This window comes from Corvus brachyrhynchos, unplaced genomic scaffold, assembly GCF_000691975.1.
Source record: "Corvus brachyrhynchos isolate BGI_N302 unplaced genomic scaffold, ASM69197v1 scaffold466, whole genome shotgun sequence".
Classification (NCBI taxonomy): Eukaryota; Metazoa; Chordata; class Aves; order Passeriformes; family Corvidae; genus Corvus; species Corvus brachyrhynchos.
The window spans coordinates 1,430,469-1,450,391 of NW_008238635.1; the positions used below are offsets into that span (position 1 = coordinate 1,430,469).

At 50.3% G+C, this 19,923-nt stretch overlaps 1 long non-coding RNA gene across 1 annotated transcript; it reads left to right on the forward strand.

Annotated features, from left to right (window-relative positions):
* The first annotated feature begins 10,388 nt into the window (after positions 1 to 10,388).
* Positions 10,389 to 19,638, forward strand: LOC108447444. The gene is made up of 3 exons (XR_001863011.1): positions 10,389 to 10,573; positions 14,464 to 14,567; positions 17,520 to 19,638. It is a non-coding gene; the product is annotated as an uncharacterized LOC108447444 (long non-coding RNA).
* Positions 19,639 to 19,923: the final 285 nt, after the last annotated feature.

Consider the following 19,923-nt stretch of genomic DNA (forward strand, 5'->3'; position numbering starts at 1 on the left):
GCGTGTGGGCCCGGTCCTCCCCCCCCCCCCCCCCCCCTTGCACACACACAGCTGTGTTCAGCAGCTTCCAGACACGCCTATTAATTTTTGGAGACTTGGGCAAGAATATTAATTGCATTCCAGAGGCATTCAGCATATTTGTAAAAGCATTTTATACCCTGCATTGTGTCTGGTGAAGAAACAGAGCTGCAGAAAGCTGTTCTTTGTGAAAATCAAAACACATCCCCAGTCTGGGTGCAGCAGAACCGTGACCTCGGCCTTCTGCGTGAGCTCCTGTTACCAAGCAAATCCCAAAAAACTTCCTAATCTTGGCCTTACTTCATTCCCACTTCAGCCAGCCCTCCCTAACTCTTGGCTGTGAATACTAAGTCCTGGCTAGGAGAGGCTGTGCAGCTCCTGCATCCCATCACGGCCGGCTCTGCAGCATCTCCCGTGCCTGGAGCCACCGCGGGAAGGGGTTGGGATGCACAGGGGCCCACGGAGAAACGAGAGCTAAACCCAACAGCAGTGAGGAGAGCTTTCAGTATTCAGGTCCTCTCCTTTTCCTGTGCAACACCCCTTCTGTTTTCCCAGCCATAAAATTGATGTTTATCTCGCTTCTAAGTGCCTCGCAGAGATCATTACACATTGCAAATGCAGCCATTTGCGGATAAAACGAGCACCAGCAGCCTCGAGACTGCCACGCCGCCCCTTCCCGTGCCACACGGCAACGCCTTACGACCTTTAGGCTGAAAATCAACACATAAAACCAAGGGACCCGGAAACATTTGTCAGGCAAACGCAAAAAACCAAGCAGAGGTGATTCTTCCACCTGCCCCACACCACTCCCTGCTCAACCACGGAAAATTAATTTGTAAGTGAGACAAACCCTGCAGCTCTGCTTGTGGCATTAAGTAAAGAAACCAAAAATCAAGAGAAGGTTGCTACTCCTTGCTCTAAAATGTCCCTCTGGATCTGGGTCTCTTGGAAGGTGCGGAGGGTGCAGAAGGCAAAGAGGGGGATGCAGATGTCAAAACGAGCCCCAGAAGGAACACCAGAAACCCACAAGACACTTCCAGGCGTCTGTGCCACGAGGGAGCAGGGCAGGGATGCCGAGCTCTGGGTCGGAACACGAGCCCAGGGCTACGCCAGCCCCCCACTCACCCTCGGGCTCCTTTGCTGGTGGCCGCAGAGGCAGCGAGCCGGGCACAGACCCTTTCCCAAGGCGTCCACCAAGTGCCAGAGCGAGGAAAACTCATCAGCTGGAAATCTTCGGCCCCGAGGAGTTCCAGGGCGTCCTTTTGAAAACATTGCCACCTTGTGTCTCGCCAGACACTCGAACGCCGGTGCCCTGCCTGTGTGAGCCACGGAGGAGCTTTATTCCAGGCAATCAGGGGCAATAAAGAGCCGTGACAGCTACAGATCGCTCGGCTGTGTCCTGCTCCTACTGCTACCTTGTAAAGTTGGACAGCGACGTTTCCCTCATTTTTTTTTTTATCTCAATTTATGGCTCCTCTGCCATGAAAAGCCACTTACGCCCTCCACAGTTACACGTACCGTATCCTCCAAGGCCAGTAAATCACGCTCTCCAGTCATGTCAAATTTTGTGAAATAAAGCTAAATTGCGGTTGTACTGCAAGGCGAGAAGCTGCAAAATTGAGAGAGAACAAGCTCTGCTTAAAGCCAGAAATCCAGCTGAATATGGCTTGCAGAGGCAAGGATCACACAAACCTCCCAGTGAAAGAGAAACTCCTGACAGCAGGGAGCCCCCAGGACCCTCTGTGCCACCCCAGGCTGCCTCTGTAGGGCTTCTGTGGGGTAATGCCAAGAGTTAAAATAGCCCAAACTCAGAGGATTTCACTCTATAAACTGAGCTCCCTCACAGCCAGAACACAGAGAGAGGGGCTGGGAGCAGGGCAGAGCCAGGCTCCAGCAGCATTTATTCATTGAGGCTTGGTCCTCAGCCCGAATTTGGGCTTGGAAAGAAAACTGGGGAGCTGACGGGGTCATAGCTTCTTGTTTTAAGTTTTGGGGTTTGTTGGGGTTGTTTTTTTTTTTTTTTTGTGCAGACAGAAGTTAGAGAAGAACTGACACAGCAGGGTTTCACTCTGCTGAGCCCATCTGGGCTCACTCAAAGTGCTGGGCACTGCACCAAGAACTGGGGAAACTGAGGACAAAAAAAAAAAAGCTTGACCCCAAACCACCCTTTACATTTTTCACGGGCACGGTGACTTGCCTTTTCCCTTCTGCAGCAGTTAAACTTTCATGAAAGCTGAATTAACTTGGACAAGAGCCAGCTCCAAGGACAGACAGCAACAGGATGGAACGAGAGCAAGGAAGACCCAGACCACTGCTGCTCCTGCTAATTCCCCTGCCTGCATCCCACACCGGTAATTTCCAGGGGGCTCCAATTGCTCCATGCACTGCAGCTTCTCCATCCCACCACGACAGAGCATCCAGCCTGGCACAGGCACCGGGCACCTCTTTCACCGTTTCTCAGCAAAACCCTTGCAAAGAAAACCGCTGCTATTTGGGAGAATATTCCACAGTCTAAGCTCAGCAGTCTCCTTCCCTTCACAAGGTGACCTCGCAGCCCACTGCACGAGCCCAGAGCACAAGGTACAAGCTCTCCAGGTGGAAGAACGCCTCCCCAGAAGCAGAAAAGATCCGAAGCGCACACACACACACAAAAGAGGAAAATTATGAGCAGCCATGACAGGGACAAGGAAAATCACAAAACATCTCATGGCAGAGTCTTAGCTGATAAAAACCCAACGTGCACAGCACACAGCTTCGGGCTGGGATACACTTAGTCCTCTCTGAATGTTTAATGGGAGTATATGCATCAGTTAATCAGCAGCACAAGACACAAAGCGTTTTGTACCTCCTCGCCACGTGTTGTGCAATTAAAAGGCTTCTCATTCAGGCACAGAAAGAAAAGTCAAGGGACTTTGGCTGTGAAACATCCATTATTCAAAAGTATATCCATTATTCAAAGTTTTTCTTAAAATCCTATTGTCAGTTTGAAAGGAAAAAGAAAATGAGTTTCTGAAAGCTGTGCTCCGTTGATATTCCACTCCAATTTTTGCTGATTGTAAGTACTAAAACTCCAGACATTTTGAGGAACTAAAGAAATCCTTCACAGTTGCTGAAAAAGGCAACACCCTGTGGGTAGTCACAATTTCCAGCCCCCCCGACTTAACTCTGCCTAGCAGGGGTGTGAAACACCCCGGCCAACAACGCACTCCTTTCCCAAATTGCTCGGCGACCCCAGCGTGATGCTGAGGAGCAGCTGCTCAGGAGGAGGCAATAGCAAACTGCTCAGCAAGCAAGAGCAGACACCCACCACCACTGCCCCCGAGCAGCTGGCTGCACTCCTAAGCTCGGCTCAAGGAAGCCTGGGTGGGAGGCACAGCCTTCCCACAGCACCCAGGAGCTTCCACGCAGGGTGCCAGGGCTCAGCTACAGGAGCTCAGATGGGAAACAGATCCCAAGGGTGCCTCCTGCCATCCAGATGGGAGTGAAGGGGAGCATCAGACCCCACGGAGCCACTGCAAGGGAAAGCACCCAGCTCTACCACAGCCCCTGCTGCACAGGGAGCAAATGCTGGGACAAACAGCACTGCTCCAGGAATGATGCCACCCAGGAGCCACCTGGGCAGCAGAAAATATTCAGCAAGGGCAACAAATTATGATAAATTTGCTAGCGTTAGAATATAAAATAAGTAGCCAAGGTTTTACCTCCTCTTGGAGCTAGAGGAGAGAGTGCTGACACCCCCTGAGAATCTGGGCTTCAGGCACCTCTGTAGGGATGGAACAGGTCTTAAGTCCAGGTGGGTGAAGTCCCCAGGCTGGAATCTGGTCCAGGGAAAGCACCCAGATCAAACATGCTTGGCCAGGCCCAGAGCAGCAGGGTCTAAGGCCAGGCTGACAGTGCTGAGCTGATCTAGAGATCAGTGTTTCTACTCATGGCTTAGAAAGAAGCCAAGCCCCCAGGCTGAGCTTACATAGAGCCCCAGCCCATGGGTGGGGATGCAGCAGAGGCACAGCAAGGGCTTATGGAGAGGTAGAGCGGCAAAAGGCTGCTGTGCTGTAGGGCTGGCTGTTGAAGAAAGAGCTAAGCTGAAATTATTATTGAAGTTATATATCAGATTAAGAGGTAGGGGCTAAAACCTGAAAACTAATTGAGAGTTACGAGCCAATAAAGGCGCTCATTGTTTTAATTTAAATAAACATGCGTGAAAGAGGAACGGGAGCCTTAGAAAGGCTTCTCTGTCCTTGGAGAGGTAAGGCTATAACATATAGTAGTCTCTCAAGGATTAAAGATTCTTTTGTGTGAGTAAAGGAAGAACAAAAGAAAACATGGCAGAGGGAAGCAGCATTCAGTGATAAGTACTTGTAACTGTAATACTGTATAAGAATATATGCTGTTAGGTGGGCTTAAAACCTGCTTCTTCAGGATTCCAGTATGTACAGTGTGTAACTGAAATGTGAAACCTCCAGTGGTGTGACCTGAGCACACCAAAGACACGATTCCGCCAGAGCAAATTGATGGAAGGGTGATGACTGACAACTAATAAATGCAGTAAGCTGGGTGTAACCTATTAAAGCCCTTAAACACTCGTGGGAGCTCAGTGGGTGCCACAGGGTCGGGGTCCTGCTCTTCCCTAATCATGCTGACTATTTTTCTGCTGTCAGACTACCAACTGTAGGTGTTGCCAATAACTTGGGGAACAGCCTGAGTGTATAAAATGAAGGCATTATTCAGCAGTCTGTGCTGACAGCTATCTTTAAGCAGCACATTTATCTGAAGTACAATGATGCTCCAATAGCAGTCACCTGTAGAGTGCTTCCAGGGCACTAAAATGAGCTGGATGTTATCTGCAGGAAGGCTACGGCTCACAGCTTATTTGGACAAATTCTTTGCTGCAATAAGCCATTTTCTGCTATTACCAGTGAAATAAGCTAAACACCCACTTCTTTTCTTCTGCAATGAGAAGCTGTGCGTGATGAGACGAATTTGCAAAGCTTTTAAAGGATGGATGGGAGTTAAAGAACTTCCTCCAGGCTCTCAGGCACTGGCAAGCAGGACTGGAGTTGCTGCTGCAAAAGGAAGCTGGGAGGGGTATTGCAGCACAGGCAGCGCTGAAGCGGCTCGTGGAGCCAGAGCCGATGTGATGCTGGAACAGCAGGGCTCAGCACAGGCAAACTGGAGCACTGACAGATGAAATGGTTTGACTGTTGTGGCTCCACAGTCCGCTGTAGCTCAAATTTCTCTCGTTAAGCTTCAGAGAGCAGCAGCCAGCTCGTTAGTGGCATCTCAGGGTCCCTTTGTTGGCAGCGGCTCTTATAAAGGTAACAGTGTCTGTAATGGCCCCTCCTGGGACCAAGCTGGACTGAGGCAGGGTCACAAGCACATTCATTCTCCCCAGGCAAAAATGCCTGGGAATGTGGCAGACTACATGGAGGGAAGGCGGGAGAGCACTGTCCCTTCCTTGCTGGCCACTGCTGGGGGTGGATGGATTTCACTCCCTGTTCAAAACACACAAATCTGTACCCTGCCATCGTTCTCATTTTGGTCCCCATTTCAGCTCAGACCTTCCTGTCCAGCTGCTGCTGGGGCACTGCTCTGATCCAGAATCACAGAGTGGTTTGGGTTGGAAGGCTCATCTTGTTCCACCCCCTGCCATGGGCAGGGACACCTTCCACTATCCCAGGCTGCTCCAAGCCCCGTCCAACCTGGCCTTGGACACTCCCAGAGATCCTGGGGCAGCCACAGCTTCTCTGGGCAACTTGTGCATCACCCCTGCCATGGCAGTGGCTCCCAAATGGGCACCAGTGGGACCCTGATTGGCCTCAGTTGCTCTTTGTACAGCTCAAACCGTGAGAAGCGGCTGGAAATGAGCCATGGTGCTCTGCTCCCATAACCAGTGACTGCAGCCCATGCACAGAATTAGGCTGTTGCCGGGGTGGGGGGGGAAAGTGGCCCCCAGCCTGCTGATGGGGTTGGATAAGCAGTGTGAGAGGCCAGCTTACACCTGGAGATGATGACCTTTCCTGTGGCCTTGTGCCGGAGCAGGTGGTTGAAGGCTTCATTTAGCTGCAAATTCAGTCACAGGTATTTATGGTGATGGCCGTGGGGCTTTGCAGGGAAGGAAGGGGCAGAATGATGTATAGGAAGAAGTCTGTATCAGAGTCTGGGCTTTCCACTCCTGGGACCCACCGCTGGCAGTGAAATAATGCAGGACCAGACCAGCTCCTGGGTATTCCTCTGCTCTACATCCTTGAGTGTGCTGGATGGTGGCTATGTAAATATTTCTGTGGAGCTGAGCCATTACTTAAGGATTAAAATACCATTGAATAAGTAAAAAAATGATTTGAACGCCATCAAATGTGCTCTGGGGGGGAAATGCAAATGAAGGAGCATTGGGATCCACTAATCCACTTCTGAAGCATTATCCCAACACATTATTCTTTAAGAACACAAGCCCCTTGGTATGGGAATGAGCGGGTCTTTATGGCATTGCCACTAAGCACATCACAATTCTGGCCTTGCTGTACCCATCCAGGAGTTAATGACTCCCTGGCTCCAACCCAATGAGAGAAGATTTAAAAGGGTGAGGGGAAAATGGGATTTCTTGATTTAATATTTTTGTTTCTTAGAGAACCAGGACTCTGGAGTTCCTGTGCTGCTCACAAAACTCTGTTTCTACGAAGGAAAAAAAAAGGAGATTTGCTAGAATAATTCTGAGGAGCCTTCCCCATGCTTACCCCTTCAAGCTTGGAGAGTGCTCCAACATGGGGATGGGTATTGCTGGGGAATGGAGAAGATAAAGGAAGAACTGGAAAAAGCATCCTCCTGGTAGGGACTTGGAATTCTCCCACAGCACAAAAGGTTCTTCAGAAGCAACAGGTTAGGGGGAAGAGGAGGGTTTTTCTTCTTGCAAAATCCACTCTCACAATCCTGCCCTCCCACATGAACCTGCAAGGAGAGTGAGGAAAGAAGATGGACCTGCTGGAGGTCTTGCATGTAGTGTTGAGGCATAACCTACATGCTGAGGAGGGCTTTTACTTCAGTGCAACTTTCCAGAGCTTCCTTGATGCTTAGAGGAGGGGATAATGGGGAAAAATTCTTCCCTGGGAGGGTGGGGAGGCCCTGGCACAGGCTACCCAGAGAAGCTGTGGCTGCCCCTGGATCCCTGGGGGTGTTCAAGGCCAGGTTGGATGGGGCTTGGAGCAGCCTGGGATAGCAGAAGGTGTCCCTGCCCATGGCAGGGGGTTGGAATGAGATGAGCTTGAAGGTGCCTCCCAACCCAACCCTTCCTGTGGTTCTGTCCCCACTGATGGCCTCGATGGCCGTGCCAACTGCTCTGCTGCTTGTGAGTGTTTCACCTCCCCTCTGCTCCAGCTGCAGTTCGTGCTGTGGCTTGTGCTGCCCTTCGGAGCCAGCTCACGTTCAGTGTCATCCCCAGCTGCCACTGTCACCTGAGACTGAAGGCACACCCAGCAGCCCTGCAAAAGCTGCTCTGCTCAGAGAAGCACAGAGCACCTCAGGCGGGATGACTGAGGTTTTTCTCAAGCAAGTGGGAAGCTGGGGTGTGACCAACTCTTTCTCTGTACGTATTTAAATGTGCATATGGCACAGTGGGAAAAACGTGCCCTGACTTCTGAAAGGTACAATGTTTCCAGGCTGTGGGAACCCCTCTGCCACCAGGGATCTGCTGGGTACTGCCATCCGAGGAGGACGTCTGCAGAAAGGAGCCCCATCCCTTTCCCTCTGCCCCAGCACAAAGCTCTGATGTAGTGAAGTGAAACGTTCTGCTAAGCAAGGACCCGTGTTTGCTGCTGACTTTACAAGCAGGAGTACATTAACTCCAGGCTGTACTGAAAATGTCACTCCTGTACCATCCAGACAGCCCATGTAATTGCCTCTGCTGTGGAGCAGGAGGAGGAGGGTGGCGTGGATCATGGTACAGAAATGTTTCCTGCAGCCTGCCCCCTCCTCTGCTGCCATCTCTCTGTCAGAACCTCAGGACATTGCTTCATTTCAATGGCTTTGTCAGGGGATGTTCCCGTGTTCCAGAGGAATGGAGAACTTGGCATTTCAGCTGGCGGCTGCTGCCAAAAATTGCAGGAATTGGACACCCCGCTACAGCTCCCTGGTGAAGGCTGAGTGGCACAGACACTGCTGCTCACAACCAGAGCTGCTGCCCTGGAGCCCATCAGGGGAGACACGCGGACACGGAGCTCCTCTGTGGTGAGACAGCTTCGTGACAGGGCCTGCTCAGGATGCTTCCCACCGAGGGGAGTGGGGAATTAACTCACCACTGCACGTGGCCTGTGGTGTCTCAGCACTGAACAGGTTCACCAGGAATGTCAAATTCTGTGTAGAAAGTTGGTGTTGAATAGTTCTGAAGTTTGCACTGTATCTGTGTGGGTTTAGTTTGTAAGAGTTGCCCTTCCTGCAGCCCCCGACACCTTCAGACTGTTGAAATTCAACAGGTCAGGGCTGCTGACTGAAGCTCTCACAGGCTGCACCCACCCGGGCGCTGTGCAATCCTCACCCCTGTGGGACCTGCATGCTTTCCCCTGCTTAGAGGGAGGGAAAATCAAGGTGCAAACCTGAAATGATCACCTCAGCTTACACAGATACATGCCAAAGAGACCAGATGCCAGCTTTTTTGACAATTTCTGACAGCTGAAATACCCAGGTGTAGAATTATGCTTCATGTGCTGCCCCCCGAGCAGCTGCTGCTGCTGTTTACCCTGGTTGAGTCCACGTCCCGTGGCCAAGAACCAGTGAGATTGTGCCACAGCGGGCTGGCAATTGCACCACGTCCTCATACAACACCTGCAGGGATCTGCTACAGCATCTGCTTAAAGACCTGTGACAACGAATCCCAAGGAGGGATGGGGCCAAAGATCTGTTGAGCTGAACCCATGGTGGGGCTTAGTATCTGAAAAAGTTTGTTTTAGTAGGTTTTTTTACATCTTTTAACAGCCCGCTGTTTGGAAAAGCTTCCCCCAAGCATCCCACTCTGCCAAAAATGACAGGGTAAGGGGGAAAAAAGTAATCTGAGGGTTGTGAGGCAGAACTAAAGCCCTGAACAAAGAGACAAAAGTCCTTGCAGTTCTGGAAAACAATGGCTTTGTATCCTTACCTTCTGATCAACGACACGCTCTGCTGCCGCAGCTTTAGCGCCAGTCACACCACTTCCTCTGCTTCCCTGCCAAAAAAACCCCTTATTAGATGGGTGTCAGGAGAGAAACCGCGCAGTCCTGCTGTTCCCTCTGAATTAAACATTTGATTTCCCTGTGTTTTCAGGAGGAACCGTGAACGGCTCACGCTGTGTCTAGTAACAGTCCACTTAGCAGTTGCATTAGCTGCGCGTATTTATTGCCTTCCCCTCCCGCATGTGGCTCCTCAGGCAGAGCCTGCGCCTCCTCCATCGGCAGCGCTCGCCATCCCCTCGTCCGCATCCACAGCCACGGTGCCAAGGCTCGAAGGGGGCAACCTGCACGGCACACACCTGGATCTGCCCCCACACTGGCCCATGAGGGACCACGAGCCTGTTCCTGAACTCCCGTGCGTTTTCCTCAGCGCCTTTCCCCCGGCATGGGCCGAGGCGGGGGCAGCTGCGAGCGGCGGAGTTCCAGGCGGGCAGAAGATGGCAGCAACAGCCCAGCAACCGCGCTGCTTCACTGGGCAGGGATTGCCTTTCTCCGGGAATACCGAGTATTTTCACCCCTCTGGACTTCAGGATTGTGATCAAGGCACGAGAGACACCGCGCACGGACTGGGAAACCAAAGGAGACGGCTCAGCATGAAGAGCTCGGTGCGAGAAGGACCACGTAAGCATCGCCCAGGCATGGAAAGGTGTTTGTTCTTCCGGCCTGGGTGGATCTTTACAGAGACTTCTGTGGATTTTAGCTCCTTCGTGCAGGTACATGAGGCCCGGCAGATTTTCCACATGGTCTTCCCAATACAGGGGATGTTGTCCCATGGGAGGCGGTGGGAAATGGGCAGCAAGCATTAAGGAGCAGCAGTGCTGGGACAGTTCTGTGCTATGCTTCCATTTGGGATGTTTTTTCTTTTAGTCTTTGATCATTGCAGGAGACTCGTGTGGATTTTTAGCTCCTAGGGGGTGCAGGTACCCGAGGCCTTTTGGATTTTAAGCTTGGCATCCCCTTTCCCCAGTGCAAATATTTGGGAAAAATTAAAACCTCACATTTTTAGAGCTCTGCTTTTTCAAGGACAATGGCAAACATCCTGAACACTCCACCGTGGTGGGCGTGTAGGCTGGGATGGGCTGGCAGACACTGTAAGTGACATATGGGACGGGAGGGAGATCTGAACATCACGCTGCCTTGCATCCTGGATTTGACCTTCCTCTTTTCTTCAGTCTTCTACACCTTTTGCAACATGCACGTAACTTCTGTTTCTGTTCTGTTCTTAGGTAAGGTCACTGGGATGGGACTTACAACATCTTCCAGCTCTGCTGCTGCTTCTCCTCCTAAAGATCTTGGCCGAGTCACCTGTGTCAATTCAGTGTCCACCCTTGTTAAAGGGAGTCCGAGACTCTCTGTTCTCCTTGGTAAGAGCCTGGAGAGGTGTCAGTGAACAGAGGTAACTTTTTCTTGCTAATGCAGCATTTAAAGTGGCTGACTGCAAAGCAGGGCTTATGCTGTTGTAAGGTGTTGCCCAAATGCTAAAAGAAATAAGCGGGTTCTCATGTTAAAGAGGATTTCAGGGCAAATGGCCACAGCACAGGGTTTGGAGAGGGGGCTGGAAGCACTATCGAATTCCCAGAGCAGGGCTTTCTCTGGTGTGTGAAGCTGGTGGCCACTACCCTGTCAGTGTTTGTAGAGGGGACAAGGAGAGATCCAAAGTAGAGTAGGTTATGGAGAGGGAGATGATTGGAGCTGAAAGAGGGGAGCAGAGGAACAGCAAATCCTGGAGCCAGGCAGGGCAGGTACAAGCTCCCTTGAGAAACATGACGCAATTTCCTTCCCCAGTGTGAAGGTATTAGATTATTCTCGGTGATCCAATAAACACCACAAGCCTTTGCAGTGATCGCTGTACCTTGTGGGGCTGCAGAGGAGGGCATGGGGCATCCCATGACCAGGAGCTCTGCCACTTCGGCAGCCTTGAGCATCTCCTCTTCAGGAGGCTTGTCCAGGGATGAACAGCAGAGCCTGCAGCAGAGAAGGCTCTACCATCCTCTTGCCAGGGCAGTGTTTCATAAAACTCTTACAGCTAAAGCCAAGGAGTACCTTTGGAGTGCTCCAGCATGGTGGTGTGGGAGCAAAGATCTTCAATGCTGGGCTTGGGGGGAAAGCAAAGGAAGCCCTGTGTGGGCTGAGCTCAGGCACACCTGGGGGAACCAGAGGGTGCTGAAGGGGAGAGATGAATGATGGGGAAAAGAAGATGGGAAAAAAGAAAGGATGCTCTGTCCCAGCTTGGGGGGACTGGAGAGGCAACAGGGTCATTGCAGCTCCTCACAGTCCTGCTCCCAGCACAGCTGTGCATCCCCAGGGGACTGGGCACTGAGCACTTTCAATATTGGGTAAATATAAAAATGCTGGGTAAATATTTAGAGTATCTAAGTAGATCTTTGCAGCTCCAGTGAGCCACACCAGTTGAATACTTTGCAGAGGAGCATTTTGGATTCCAAAGGCTTCTCTTTTTTTTTTTTTTTTATTTTTTTTTTTTTTTTTTTTTTTGTTTTTTTTTTTTTTGGTAGTGAGAGAGTGCCTTTGCAGAAGCCTGTGGTGGTTCCCAGCAGCAGAAAAGGGCTCTGTGCTGCCATCGCAGTGTGTCACCACACCGGTTTTCCCAATGGGGAAACCAAATATTCAGGGGCCATGGGTTGAGTCAGAGCTCGCAAAGCCAGGGGATGAGAACCCTGATCTGCTGACTCTCCATCCCTCAGTTTAACCACAGATTTGTCCCTTCCCCTCTGGGGATCTCGCACTCCAAAGCTGCGCTGCCATTTGCGCATGATTTTTGGAGAAAACTATTTTCGGAGAAAATAATGTGCTTCTCGGGCTGAAACATCTTATAATAACTCTCTGTCCAGAAGGCAGATGGGAATGTATGTGGGGGAGGGATGATGAGAAAAAAATTGGGGTGGAGAAATCAGTATGGCTATTTGTTAGAGGAAGACCAGAGCACACCCAGCAGTTACTGCTCCGCACAGCAGCTGCCGGACAGAGACCCAGGGCCAGGGCCGGGTGTGGCTGTGCCACAGGCACAGCGTGGCTGTCCAGCCCGTGCCATGCCAGGCGTATTCCCTGGCGCTGCATGTGACCACGCCTTTGTGTGGCATTCCGGATCAGGAAGAGAGGTGGCTTCCTCTCACGAAATCCAGCAAGAGCTCTAAAGAGCAAAGTAACAGCAGGGGGACTGAGAGACAGGATCTGCGCCCCGATCAGGGCTCCAGCTGATGTGCCACAGTGAGGGATGCACTGCAACTGAATGGGTGTGATATTTTCTGTGTATCCCCTTCTTCCTTCCAGGATTAGCTCCAATAGGTGGTGTTTTATTGTTTAGAGAGAGAGTGCCTTTCTTACTATGCCATGACCACTAGCCCTGGTGCCTTGTGGTGACGTGAAGGAGAAGGGAGCAGGCTCAAGCTGAGCGCTGGTACCATTTTTAGATATACCAGCTTGGTACTAAATACCATGCACAACTTGGATTGGAATCCTGCAAAAGGGCCATGAACTGACTCTTCTCTGGAACAAGTGGATTTTTTCAAATAGCATCCGTGGTCATAGAAGTGCTGAGACTACACACCCAGGGAAAATACAGAGGTGGGAGGAAAAATACCCGATGCAGCTCCCGGACGCTCAGTATTTCTCAGGCAAAAATGTGCGCTCACACACAGGAAGCCCTAAACATTTTGGACTGTACCTGCAGAGAGGACTGGGCACTGCACACCTGGACAGTGGAGGCTTGTGGGAGCATTAGCTGTGGTTTGGGAGCTCAGGCTCCTGGAATTCAGGCTGTACCTCTGCAGGGCCATCACGGCATGGGCTCTTTCTGCTACGCTGTCCTTCATATCTGCCTTTGCCAGGCGTCAGCCCTTACCTGTGAGCTCAAGTGGACAACTTGAGAAGCCTTTTGCTGCACTTTGCCACAGGGAGCCTGTCAGCTCATTTCATCAAATAAGCAATGGCCAGCAGTAATTGCTTCTTGTCTCTTCTGTACAGCCCTGATTAAAAACCAGGGGCACAGCCATCAAGTGTCATTGCTGTGGTATTTGCTGCCCAGAGAAACAAATGCACCTTCCCACCACCTTCCAGCTTCCCTCCCACAAGCAAGGAAGGTCTCACCTCAATGTACCTGCCATGAAGGCAGGTGCAACCAACTTAAATGTCTGTGAATGACCGTGCCTCTGCCCAGGATGACTGTCTGGGGGACTGGCCGCTGTTTCTTGGCTGGCAGTGTAGGAAACAGGATAGTCATCTCCACCTTGAAGCAGTTCAGATGCAATTGAAGTGAATCCCTTGCAGAACCCTCCTGGCTTCTGCTGAGCTACCACACAGATGGGTCTGGCTCACTGCATGCAGCAAAAGCCACTTAATTACAGCAGCAGCTCAATTTATTTGTTTTGGAGCATCCTTATTAGCCATCACTTAAGCTTGTAATTAAGGGAAGAATAGGGACTGTAAAAAGGGTACCATCCTGTGCTGCTGGTCTTGTCCCTGTGCTGCAGCAGCCCAGTGTTGCTCTAATCTGCTCAACACCTTCAGGATTCTCTCCCCTCTTGCATGGACAGCACTGCTGTCAGCTGTGCTCCAAATGCCTGCTTTATTCCTGGAAAAGCATGGCAGTGTTTTTTTCCTGGGACACTCTTAACTGACTGGGGTAGAATATCTGATGCCCCAAATGCTACGTAGGCACAGCATGAGCAGCAGGTACCTCCTGGAGGGATGTTGCTGCTCATCTCTTACAATAAATCCCCAGGTAGATTAGTACCCTCTCACCCAGTGGGAGAGAGCATCAAAATCCTTGCAGAGACCGTGGCAGGAAAAACAAAGGCCTGAGGAGTGAGACCTGAGGCTCACGTGGTAACCAAGGGAGCCCAGACCGTCTCCTCAGGAAAGAACACTGCTCAGGAACACAAAGCTACATCGCTGCTCTGACTGTGGCTGTTGTCATGTGCTGAAATCCTTGTGTTCAGTGGAGGTGTGGCTGCTCAGGTGCTTCTTCTCAAGTGCCCAAGATGTTTCTGTGATTTCCAACCTGCCTCTGTACCACTGTCCTGAATCTCCTCCTCGCAATCCTACATCTTGATTGCACTCTTGGGGCTGAAGGGCTGCTCTGACAAGCACCACACAGCCATTTTCCACCCTTCCTGCTCTGAGACTCTGTTTTCTTTCGTATAGACGAGTTTTGGGATTCCTACATCTTATTTGAAACGCAGCCTGAACAACTACCAGCACTGGCAGGAAGCTTTAATCATCTCTGTGTTTTTCACAGGGACTGAGTATCTCATCCATGTCACCATGATGCCTGCTCCTGGACCAGGGCCCACCATGGCCATCAACCCTGTGGGATTGGCTCTGCTCCCAGGAGGTTCACAGGTGAGTGTCAGGGATGCATCTCCAACCCAGCATCTTTGCAGGTACTCTCCTGGTGGGAGGCAGGGCTGGACTTGGCTTTGACAGCTGGCAGCTCCGGTCAACTACTTTTGTGTGGTCCAGGAGGAAATTCCCTAAGCTGGCAGGAGCAGCTCCTGTTTGTGGTGCAAGGGAATGTGTATCAACTGTCAGGGTCTGCTTACAGGACAGGGGAGAAGGCTGGATGCTGCATTTGTGTGCGTGTGAGCTGTCACAAGCTCCAGAGCAGTGTTTTCCTTCATTTATTCAAACATCTCAAGGAACAATAGGTTGCTGGACTGGGAGGGGAGAGGAGGAGTTTGCTCCTCCATTCTTCTGAAGTGTCAGCATCTCACAGCGCTCTTGCTCACTCCTGATTGATGAAAGATCCCGTGGTAAACATGGAAGTGCAGCGTGGAGAACCCCACGGCTGTAGTTGGAGTGAAGAGCCATCTCCAGGCTACACCAAACGAGATTATTTGTGTCCTGGTGCAACCTTTGCTCGCAAACAACAGCCTCCCTGGGTAACCACACAACAGAGCACAAGTGCCTGTTTATTTGCCTCTGCTCACAACAGTGAGGGAAGGGAACCCATCTGTTTGGGCAAGGGAGAACAAAAACACAGAGGAGGGAAGTTGGTAACATCTGTAATATAGGCAGCCCAGAGGAAGAACCCTGTGATTCTAGAGATGTGAATAAATCTAGTGATTGCTCTTTGCTCAAAGTTCAAGCCAAGTCACCTAACCGGGAGCCTGGCAAGGAAAATAAGGACAAATAAATCATTCCTTCCTTATTGGCCTCATTTCTTGCTCAAAGACAAAACCCAAACCTCTCTGGCTGAGTTACAGTCCAGTAAGTGCATCCTTTCACTGACCCTATGTCCATCCCACGACCTTTTCTGCACTGACTCATCACAGCATCTGTTGTCGTCACCTCCCCAGTGTCCTGGGGACTGGCTTTATCACAAAAAAAGGACCTGTTCAAAGGCTACATTTTTAAGTGCCAGTCCTGGGCTCCCTGAAGATGATCCAGCCCATGAAGAGAAAGCTGGCAGGTTTGTCACAATCTCGCCTTTGCTTGTTAGAGTCAGTTGGAGAGTTTTACAGATCTGTTCTGAAGGTTGCTGGAGGCTGGTTTTTTTGTTTTAAAGTCGAGGCTGCAGCAGACAGGCAGCCACTACTAAAAGGAGAAATTTAAAAAAAAAAAAGTAATTTGGGCTTTAAAGCCAGCTGACTGCTTTTCACAGGCTGAAGGATTTTTTATGTCTGGATGTTCCTGACCTGCAAGGTGAGGGGACGTGTTGTCATGGAAGAGGATTTGAGCAGCTCCACCTTCTTTAACAAGGGTCCTGTGCTGACTTGTGAGAGCCTTTGATCGGACTTCAGGTACCCTGGCATGGCCACATCCAGCCATTCCTCGAGCTTTGTTTCCAGAGAAAAGATCCAAAATCAGACCTTTCTATTCCAGCACCAGCCTTTCTTCATTTCCCTCCTCCCTAGATCCCATGAGGACGGAAAAAAAATTTAAACTTAGTGCTGCATATACTTTCACATTTGCTTTTTATAAAGAGGTTGGGATTAAGGCACATTTCACCCTAAGAACACCCTATTGGAAGGATAAGGTGCTGTTATCTCAGGCTGCTCCCTCAGTCTCCTCTGAATAGTTTTGCCTAGGTTGAGAGAACGTTTCTCAGCAATTACACAGAAATTGGCCGGTTTGGTGCACTTCTGACACATTCTGCAAAAATACTTGATGTGCCACAAAAGGACTGACTCAATGAGGGGAAAAAAATGTTTCTCATCCAGAAAAGTCATGGAAGTGAAGAGCTCACAAGGCTTCAGCCAGTCACCCCTCACCCCAAACAGTCCACAGCATCACCAGGGTTTATATTTGGATGATGTTCTCCCAAGACTGAGTCATATTTCCTGCCTCGAGTTGCTCTGAAAGGCTGGTGTTTCAGGCAGGGTCCACATTTCTGTCTGATTCATGCAACAGGCCCTATCTGTTGTTTTCGGGCAGGCTTGGATTACCCAGCGCATATGAAAATTAGACCCAAGCTGAGTCAACAAATATTGATCTACTCAACCTCAGGTCACAGCTGAGAACAGTGTTCTGAAGGAGTACTTCGGAGGGGCAGGATCACATCAGAGGGTGAAATTCAACCCTGCTCCAGGGAGTTTGCAACCTTAGTACAATCAATAGGAGCATCTGAAAACGCTGGTCTCATTCGGGTTACAAAGCCTGGGGTCTCTGAGCGGTTCCTCCTCTAGCAGCCGAGGGTAAGAAAATAATCAATGAATGATTATTCATTATATACGAATAATAACATATGAGAAGAGGAGGGGGAGTGATGCTGAAATAGCTGCGTGTCGGGGGCACGTGGGGCTCTGAGCAGATCAGGATGGGAGCAGAGGGAAAAGCAGGGCAGTGGGACAGACTTGCTTGAGATGATTAATGCCCACCCACACGCCATCATCATTCACGGTGTGAGCGTTCCTCTCAGACGGTGACTTGCGCTGCTGAACGTGCGATGTGCTGATTTTCCAGGTACTTGGCCATTTGACTTGAGGGTTTTTCTGAACGCGCCGGATGAGATGCGATGTCTTGCGAGCACTGGAGTGGAGGCAGCAGAGCGGATTTTCCCCACTGCGGTGAATTAAGTAGGACGTGCTGCCTTCCCGAGCAGAGTCCCCGAGCCTCCCGTGTGTCGGCAGGGTCACAGTTTATTTGCTAACACCTCAGAGAAAAGCCAGTTTGTGTATTCAGACCAATGAGGCTGACTCATGGCAGGCCTGATCCCTGACCAGCAAAGTCTCTGGGATTACCGAGAAAATTATTTTCCCAGTCATAGGATGGTTTGGGTTGGAAGGGACCTTAAACATCATCCAGTTCCAACAAACTCTCTAGTCAGACAGGTTTTCCCTGTTTTCTCTCCAGCAGGATAGAAGGACAGGAGCAACCATCCATCAAGGCACATTGTCACCAGCCCAGCAGACAGCAAGCCCCAAGTGTGGAGAGGACAAGCTCTCACAAGCCCACATTTTTGGGCCTGGTTCCTGTTTCACATGGCAGCAGGCTGGCCCCGACCCGATGCCTGCCCCAACGGAGCAGGACACGGCAGCTTGAAAGGGGCTGTCGGGAGAAGAACAGCTGAGAGCCACAACGATCCCAGCGCGTGTATAAATAGAGACGGAGCTGTTATCCTGATGAAATGAGACCAGATGTTTCTCCCAAATCCCTCCTCTCTGCTAGGGAAAATTATAGTTTAGTTACAGCAGGGCAAAGCGGGCAGCAAAATATTTTAGACCAACTAATGTTGGGAAGTCAAAGGGGCAAAATGCCTCACTGGGGCAGGGGTAGCATGGCCTGTGATGCTCCAGAGATGGATCGGGCATGGTCAGAGTGGGAACTGGAGGAGTCTCTCGCTGCTTTTGTTCTATTTTTCTGCTTCCTATCCCAGTATTAATGGGCTGAGTTTTAAAGCCCATGCTGCGGCCGCTTTTGTGAGGTAGAAATTCAGTGTCAGCACATGTATCCTGGAGGCAGTTGGCACGAGATGAAGGAGGGATGGCAGCAGCAGTTAAAACTGGGCCTTGGCTCTTTAATATTTAACTTTCCCCAGTGCTGGGGGTTTTTTTAAATCAGTTTGCGCATTATCTGCCATCCCCGTTCAAAGAGGGTTTTAGCACAGAGATTTCAGTGCTTAATCCCATGGGCAGGGAAAGCGGAAGAGTCTCTGTGAAGGTTCCAGGGCTCAATCTGGCCTCAATTACACCAGCCTAAATCAGCAAAGAGTGGCCACGACAGACTTTGCTGTGACCGCATCGGGCTGGAGGTAACAAAGTTAGGGGTCAGTCCTCTATCTCTCCCAGAGATGCCTCTGATCCCTAAGGCTCCATCCATAAGGGAGTTCCCAGGAGGATACAAACACTGTCAGACTGGCTCAGAATAAACATCCACCTTGGGCAACAACTAGGGCCTAGCCGTGGCCAGCTGCAGATGCTTAGGAAGGGATATCGGAAGAGGGAGAGTATAAAGTGATCCTTCCTCTGGCATATCCTCCCAGCTCCTGGTAATCAGCAGTTGAGGGACTTCCTAAGCTGGAGGTTGCATGAATTTGTGTAATCCCTTTTGTTTTTTTCCTCATTCGTTTATACTTTTGGCCTCCGTGACATCCTGCGGCAATAAGTTCCACAATGTAATTATGTGTTGTGTGAAAAAGTACTTCCTTTTGTCTGCTTCAGTCCCGGCTCCTGAACATTTCTCTTCATGCTCTTGTGTTGTGAAGAAAAGGGAAAAGGCATTCCAGGCCCATAGCAGACCTCTCTTGACCTCTTCAGACTTCTCTGTCTTTATTTGCCCCAAGGTTTTGCTCTTCCAAACTGGAGTCTCCCTGTTTTTCTAGTCTTTCCTCCTCATATGGTATCTATCCCATCACCTCCACTGTCCTTACCGCCCTCCTCCACGTCTCTTCTCATTTTATTATTGCCTTTTTCTTTTTGAGATAAGATCACTGAAGTGAGACTTGCCCACTCCTGAAGACATGAATTCATTCTCCTGGAAGAAGGTCAGCTCAAAAGCTTTCTTTCCTCAAGCCACACTGGTGTAGTTTGATTTCTTCTACAACACATACAGTCTTGGGCTGAATGAAAATACACATGCAGCTCTCTTCAAATGCCTGGCTTTTACCTATTCTGAGCAAACCCCCAGCCCTAATTTAACTAGAGCCTGTGGGTTAAAATGACATCCCCAAGCAGATCAACTAATGGGGCTGGTTTACATGAAGGGAATTTCATGCATGTGCTTATATTACTGCTCATTTATGCCTTCACAAATCCCCTGAGCACTACTGGTGGAGAAGACCCCCAGCCAGAACAGCTGAACTGGTGAGCATGAAACTTGGGAGTCTCTGATTTCCAGCACATCTTTATTTATAAAATATGTCTATTTTTGCTCCTGTCATGCCCGCAAAACCAGCCTTCCTATTTTAGTCATCCCTGCTCTTTATTATTGTTTATGTTGCCCTGAACTCCACGAATAAAGGCTGGAGAATGGGTTTTGTCTTCTGCTGCCATGTGAATTTCAGAAACCACACTAGCCAGTCCTTCCAGACCTTGCTGTTAGGATGGCTTCATCACACTTGCAGATACAACCAGTCCTCACTTGATGGGAACCAGTTGCTGGTGTCTTGTGCTGCTCCTGCGTCAGTGTCATCCTAGCTTTTCAAAACTCTGCTTTTGGCAGAAGCTTAGCAGCCACATCCTTCCCTCACAACACGCCAGCTCCTCTCCTGCTTCCCAAAGAGGCTTCCTCCCCCTTTCCCCCCATGTCCACTTGTGTG